The sequence below is a fragment of the Phoxinus phoxinus genome (assembly GCF_949152265.1).
Source record: "Phoxinus phoxinus genome assembly, chromosome: 4".
NCBI classification, from domain to species: Eukaryota; Metazoa; Chordata; class Actinopteri; order Cypriniformes; family Leuciscidae; genus Phoxinus; species Phoxinus phoxinus.
In genome coordinates, this window is record NC_136879.1 from 9777417 (window position 1) to 9785402 (window position 7986).

The following is a 7986-nucleotide window of genomic DNA, read 5'->3' on the forward strand; positions in this document are numbered from 1 at the left end:
AACCTTCTGGGGGCACACGGACCAACCTCTGAGGAGACTGATGATGAGGAGCAGCTGCTTTTCACTCAGCAGCTGGATCAATACCTACGGGTACCGTTGATCGACAGACAGACGGGCCAACCAGTGAGAGGGTATTCAGCGAGGTCAGCCAGATATATGAGAAAAAGAGGAATAGGCTGACAGGAGAAAATGCAGAGCGTCTCTGTTTCCTCCATTATAACCTGCAGCTCCTAAACTGGGAGTATTAAGAACTTTCAGTCAGGGGTGTGTGGGGTAAAGAAGTGGGCATGTTATGCACCATTCTTTTTAAGTTATTTTTTGTTCAGTATTGCCGTTTACATTTTCCTTATATTCTTTGGAAAGCCATTCGCTCTACAAGAGATTAAGTTAAGTGCACTAAAACTTTAAGCATTAAATGACTAGGTTGTAAATAGTTGGTTACTTTTAAAATTAAGAATAGTAGAGTGCGCACTTTATTTTGCTGCTTGCTTGTTGCTACTGTGTGCAATAGAGTAATTATTTTATTTATGCTTAAATATTTATTTTCAGAATTTATTTTCAGAATTTGAATTATCAGTATTTTTAGCACTGAACTTTTACTTGTTCTACCTCACGTTTTTTACTATTTGTTAAATATAGTTTTTTTAAGTTCAATAAATGTTCCTTTATAAATTGAGACTTGTAACATTTGTTATCATCGTGTCATTTTTATGATGTAAATTGAGTGAGCAAAAGCAGTATCGGCTCCAAATATCGGCTCAAGAAAATCGGCGGCCTGTATCGGTCATCGGCTAAGGCTGATGAAAATAAATCTGTGTCGGCATCGGCACTAAAAAATCGTCAATCCCTAGTGTGATGATTGATTGTGTCGGTCCCTTGCCTCCAAGGGGGTAGGTTTGGTCTCAGCTTTGGTGGGGACATCCCACCCCCACACCACCCCCTTATTTTTTCAGCCAATCAAATGACGGCGTTCCTTGTACTGTCATACTGGCCATGGGAATCGATGCAAATCTATGTTGATTATATGAAAAGTAAAAAGCATGAGTAAGATTATAAGATGTGCAATCGGGAGACAAATAGAGTGGGCAGAAATTATTTTGTAATTTAATGTATTAATTTATTTTTGTAGAAAGCCTTTCTTTAAAGTGAATTTCGTTTTGTATTAATTGTATCTTAATTTTAATCAATGTTTCATCAACCAATTGCCTGGATTTAATAAATAAGAAGTAAATATAGCAGGCAATATAATCAGACTTCTCATGAGCTCCGTGCCAGTGCGTGAATTTGAGCTCGTCTCAAATGAACCCAAACTCAGCGTATAAGCTTTGCCTCAAATACCGTAGAGATATATAGCAAGCTTGAAATGTGTACTTTTAAACAAAACTTCAAAACGAAAGAAAACAGAATCTCTGCTTATGTAATCCGTATGAAATGTGCATTTCTCTCTGGCGCGTTTATTACTGACAAGATCACGAGTCAGCGTCAACTTCATCTTTGCAGCCGACACTGACAGAAAACACTTGTTTATTAATAAACAATTAAAATGTCTCCTTGCTATATTTGACATATTCATAATCATTACTTTTGCCGGTTCTTTGTCACCACGCGCTGAAAAATTGCCTAATGAAAATGAATAATAATGCAGATATTATTTCAGTATAGAAACACAGACATCACGGGAGTCTCCCGCATATTGAGCGGCTTACTGATGCCCGCGAATTAGTTAAAATCTCCCGGAATCGTGAGCGCGCCCGCGAGACAGATACTGTGCTCCAAACCGCGTAGTGCGTGCACGGCAGAGAGGAAGAGAGAGCAAGAGACCGCGGCGCCGCGCGCGCTTGCCTCAAGAAGCGCATGTAATATGTCTGATGGACACAAGACAGAATGGACACAGGAACCCAACAGAACCGTCACGGTGGAAAAAGTGTATCTGAGCATGTGACTGTCTATCCGAGTTTTGTCGAGAGCAGAAGGCAGCACCTAATTTGACGGAGGCGGCCGCCTCGTAATTCTCTCACAAATATTGGTGGGGACAATTTTGTCATTTTAAAATATTGATTGGGACTAGTACCTAGCGTCCCCCCTAAACCTACGCCCATGCTTGCCTCGCACAAAGTCGGGAAATCAATACTTACTTACCATAATGTGTACGTCAACGCGTTTCCCAGAGGCAATTCCTCTGCGTAAAATTACTGCACCAGTGATTGTAAGATCACTTATCAAATTTTTCTCATTGTTTGGTCTTCCGCGTACTATTCACTCTGACCAAGGTACGAATTTTATGTCCCATGTGTTCAAGCAAGCTCTGGGTCAATTGCATATCCAACACTGCACATCGAGTTGTTACCATCCAGAAAGCCAGGGAGCACTCGAAAGGTTCCACCAGACTTTAAAATCAATGTTGCGTGCCTTTTGTCTTGAATTCCAAAAGGATTGGGACGAAGGAGTGCCTAAGGTTATGTTCGCAGTGAGGGAGGTAGTGCGAAGTCGTTGGGCTTTAGTCTGGCTGAGTTAGTGTTCGGGCACACTGTCCGTGGCCCACTAAAGCTGATTAAAGATCATTGGACTAATGATACGACTCCAAACAACATTCTTGACCATGTCTTAGAATTTCGTTTGAAGTTGCGCCGTGCATGTGAGTTGGCCAAAGCGAACTTGGAGATGTCACAGCAACGAATGAAAAAACGTTTTGATCGTAATGCTAGACTTCGTAGCTTCGCTCCTGGTGACAAGGTGTTAGTGCTGATGCCAGTGCCTGGGTCTGCATTGCAGGCTCGTTATTATGGTCCCTATAAAGTGAAAGATAAGGTGAGCGAGCTTGACTGTTATTTTGACGACAGACAGAAGGAAAAAAACTCGTCTATGTCACATTAACATGCTTAAGCGGTACTTTGAGAGACCGCCAGATTCGTCTGGAAGGAAGTCGGCTGTGTTAATTGTTTCACCCACAGACTTCCCGGTGACTGGAGAACAGGCACTGTCCAGTGCTGATGTACCTGAAGTTGAAGCGCTGTCTGGACCTGAAGCTATCCGCCCATTGAGTTCGGCTGTATCTGACAGCGGTGATGATTCCACTTTCGAGGAGGATGTAGAGTTTCCTTCGACGGAATTATTGTTCGGATCATCTCAGAATTTTTCAATCTCCCCGCAACCAGACTCGCATCTTTCCAATTTGACCGTTGCTGAACGAGCTGACGTAACTAACATTATTCGGACGTACAGTAATTTGTTCTCTGATGTTCCATCTCGTACTTCGCTAATAGAGCATGACATCGTTATTGGTGACTCGTTGCCTATTAAGCAGCACGCATATCGGGTAAGTCCTGAAAAAATAATTCTGTTGCAAAATGAGGTGACTTTCATGCTTGAAAATGACATCGCAGAGCAAAGTTTTAGTCCTTGGAGCTCACCTTGTTTATTGGTTAAAAATACTGACAGTACATTTCGTTTTTGTACTGATTTTAGATGCGTTAATGCTGTGACCAAACCAGATAGTTATCCATTGCCTCGTATGGAAGATTGCGTGGATCATGTTGGAAATGCTGCGTTTGTTACGAAAATCGATCTGCTTAAAGGATACTGGCAGGTGCCCTTGACCGATCGCGCAAAGGAAATCAGTGCGTTCGTGACACCAGATCATTTCCTCCATTATAACATAATGGCTTTCGGTTTACGAAACGCCCCGGCAACCTTTCAGAGATTGGTGAATCGTGTCATCGAAGGCATGCATAACATTGAAGCGTGTTTGGATGATTTGGTAATTTACAGCGCGTCTTGGTCAGAACATGTGGAACAACTCGATGCGCTGTTTAGTCGTTTATCTCGAGCTAACCTCACGGTTAATTTAGCGAAGTGCGAATTCGGTCGAGCTACGGTCACTTATTTGGGAAAGATTGTTGGTGGCGGTCAGGTTAGATCTGTTGAGTCTAAAGTCGAGTTCATCACTCATTTTCCCGTGCCCAATACACGCCGTGAGCTCCGTCGATTTTTGGGTATGGTAGGGTACTACAGAAATTTCTGTAAGAACTTTTCTGTTGTTGCTTCGCCCTTAACCGACCTTCTTAGTCCTAAGGTTCAATTTAAATGGTCTGAGGTTTGCCAATCGAGTTTCGAGAAAATCAAAGCACTTCTAGTCAATTCTCCTATTTTATCTGCTCCTGATTTTTCTACTCGGTTCCTTCTTGCTGTTGACGCAAGTGACACTGGTGCAGGAGCTGTTCTCCTTCAATTAGACAAGACTGGGGTTGAGCATCCTGTTTGCTATTTTTCACGCAAATTCAATAAACATCAGCGAGGTTACTCCACCATTGTATGGAGCTAATATTCTGACAAAATTATTTAAATTTGAATTGTGTAAATTTGAATTATTTGCAAGTGTAATCTAACAAAATAGAATTTTAGGTGGTAGTTTAAATAGTTCTGAATTTGATTTTTTTTTAACCAATATTGAACATTTGAAATGTAACAAATTGAAATGTTTTTATGGCTGAATTTTATAGACATGTATTTTCAAACAGTAATATTCAGTTTAAAAAAATTCAGATTCAAGTTTTCAAGATGAAGAAATTCGGAACTTCAAATTCAGTTTTCTAAAATTCAATGTCAAAAATTCAGATCTGACAGAGAGTAGGTCACAGGTCATCCACAGGGAAGAGTAGATGATCTCAGAGAAGTCGAACAGAGTATTTTGGCCAATTGGGGACTGCGGAAGTTTTCCAGCGCGAACGTGGTGGTGGTTCAAGAGGTTGCCACTCTCTGACCCTTGTCATGAATCGCCCGGAGGTAAGTGATTCTTAAACATGAATGATTTTGTGTTTATATGTTAGGTTAGCGTTCTCAGCACGTGTGACATTTGTCTAAGCGGTCTCTGGTGTTTGTTTTAAAGTATATTTTGTGTAAAATTGATTAGAACGCCACCGTGTCTACTAGACCTAAGTTACACAGACAGGACGCGAGCGGCGCGACGCAACACAGTGCTTGAAGCGACTGTTGCAAAGAGCTGGGACTAGGTCAGAAATAGGATGGGGAATCCGTGTGCTGTTGGGGATTTCACGGGTCGCGTCCGGTCTCTGCATCGTACATGTAAGCATAAGGTAGCCTACGAGAGAGTGTGCTGTATCGTGAATACGACGCAAACCGGAGTGCTTGCAACCCCTTCAGACGTAAATTATTCACGAGACAGCACTAGCCTTGCACGTATTCCCCATCCTATTTCTGACCTAGTCCCACTCCCAGCTCTTTGCAACAGTCGCTTCAAGCACTGTGTTGCGTCGCGCCGCTCGCGTCCTGTCTGTGTAACTTATGTCTAGTAGACACGGTGGCGTTCTAATCAATTTTACACAAAATATACTTTAAAACAAACACCAGAGACCGCTTAGAGAAATGTCCCACGTGCTGAGAACGCTAACCTAACATATAAACACAAAATCATTCATGTTTAAGAATCACTTACCTCCGGGCGATTCATGACAAGGGTCAGAGAGTGGCAACCTCTTGAACCACCACCACGTTCGCGCTGGAAAACTTCCGCAGTCCCCAATTGGCCAAAATACTCTGTTCGACTTCTCTGAGATCATCTACTCTTCCCTGTGGATGACCTGTGACCTACTCTCTGTCAGATCTGAATTTTTGACATTGAATTTTAGAAAACTGAATTTGAAGTTCCGAATTTCTTCATCTTGAAAACTTGAATCTGAATTTTTTTAAACTGAATATTACTGTTTGAAAATACATGTCTATAAAATTCAGCCATAAAAACATTTCAATTTGTTAAATTTCAAATGATCAATATTCGTTTAAAAAAATTCAAATTCAGAACTATTTAAACTACCACCTAAAATTCAATTTTGTTAGATTACACTTGCAAATAATTCAAATTTACACAATTTAAATTCAAATCATTTTGTCAGAATATTAGCTCCATACCATTGAGAATGAGGCACTCGCCCTTGTCCTTGCTATTCAACATTTTGATGTGTATATTGGTTCTGTTTCACATCCACTGATTGTCTACACGGACCACAATCCCTTGAGCTTGACATTCGTCACATTCGGGGTAAGGATAATGTGGTTGCTGACGCTTTATCCCGTGTCTGAATTAATTGTAGTTTTGAGGTAAGATAATTTTTTTCCCTCCAATTAATAATTTAAGGGTGAGGGTGTTACGTGGATCTATATATATTGAACTACTGAGTGTATTAATAATTTTGTTATTTGAGTTCGTAGGTTAGGGGTTTTTCCCTGATTTGCGAAATGAGTGACATCATGGGAATTCCTGCACTTAAGCCGGCCTGGTGTTGAGGGCGCGGTCTCTCTCTCTGCTTCTCTTGCTCCTCATTCTTCGCCTCCGTTCCTGATTGTTGTCAGCTGGGGTGGTTCGGCTGATGGCGAGAACGCTCATCGTCAGGTGTCGCGTCTCCATCCTGAAGACTTGGATGATTGTGATCTGAGTTTACTTTACTTTATTATTTAAAGCCATGTAGAGGTTATTTTCTTAGTTCACTTTTTGTTATTTACTTAGATTACAGCGTAGAGATAGCCTGGCCAGCCAGACTTACATCAAGATGTTTAGTCTGGACACTGTCCATAGACTAGGCTTACTCTGAGAGGCGGGATAAACGGCTGTCTCTCAAAATCCCTCTGCACGCAATAGGATAGCGCTACAACCAATCAGAGCAACGAAGAAGGTGACGTGGTGCGTTTTCCCACCAGCGGAGCTAATTGGTATATTAAACTTATTCCGTATCCAGTCGGCAAAACTCCGAATACATCTTCCTTTTTTAAAAATGATTTAAGTGCCGTTTTTTGCTCTTTTCTTAAAGAGAAACTTAACTCCAAGTCCTCCAGAGTCGCGGCCAAAGCCGATTTGAAAGACTGCTGTTCGACAGCTGCTGCCGCCATTCTTTGTTTACAAGTGCCTATGCCAGCCGTCGCAACTCTGTCGTCATATGTTAAGCCCGCCCCGCATGCTCTATACACGACGTGATTGGCCTGACCCAATCTGGGTTTTTGCTGCTAGAATGTGTATTGAGAGTTGCTAGACTGGCCCTGGCTGCAAAATACATTTTGCTGCCGCTAGGGGCGTCTAGATTTCTAGGCTAGCGTAGAGAAGCAGTGGCCCGGAAGATTCACCTGTTTCTGTCGGGAGTTAGGTAAGATCTTTCCTGCTACGATAGGCTTAGTTAAGGGTTTATGTTTCTTTCTGTTGCCCTACCTGTGCTGTTTATTTGTTTATTGTTTATTATGTGGTGCTCTCTCCTTTGTCTGTTATGGACTGGATTAAAACTTATGGCGTGATTAACGTCAGAAAACCACTCAATCGTCTGTGATTACTAAGTATGTTCGGTCCTTGTCTTATATGTGATTTAAACGAGCCAAGTTAGATAAAGGGCCGTAACAATTTAGTATACTTAAAGTTGTCTCAAAATAACACATTTAATACAGTACACTTAAAATACATTAAGTATATCAAAATAAGCACAATTTAAATATATTTCCTTTTCACCTGGGATTTTGAATACTCCCTATTTATGTAAGTCCATTACAACAACCGGAGGATGATGTCCACATTTTAGACACGATAAGGCATAATCATGGTGAGTTAGTGCCTCAAAATGTAAATATGCATGAAGATACTCTGTCTCCTTTGGGTAAGGCACATGTGTTGTCTTTTGCAATATGGAACGCACCCTTCCAACTGCCACATGATCCTGAGTGAGAACAGTCATGAGAACATATATCAGTGCTAGATCAAGTTGAACAATCTTGAGCCTAATGTATTTTAAATTTCAGGAACAAAACCTGAACAGAATTCCTTATGAAGATGCATAGAAAGATGCTTAGCAGCACTTTATCACTAAAGTTGTGAAGCCCATGCATCCAGTCCTGGTATCGGTAAAACATACCACAATTACTGCATTTCTTGCAGTATGTGGATATTCCTAATGAGGTAAATAAACAGATAATAATAGTAAAAAATGTCAAATA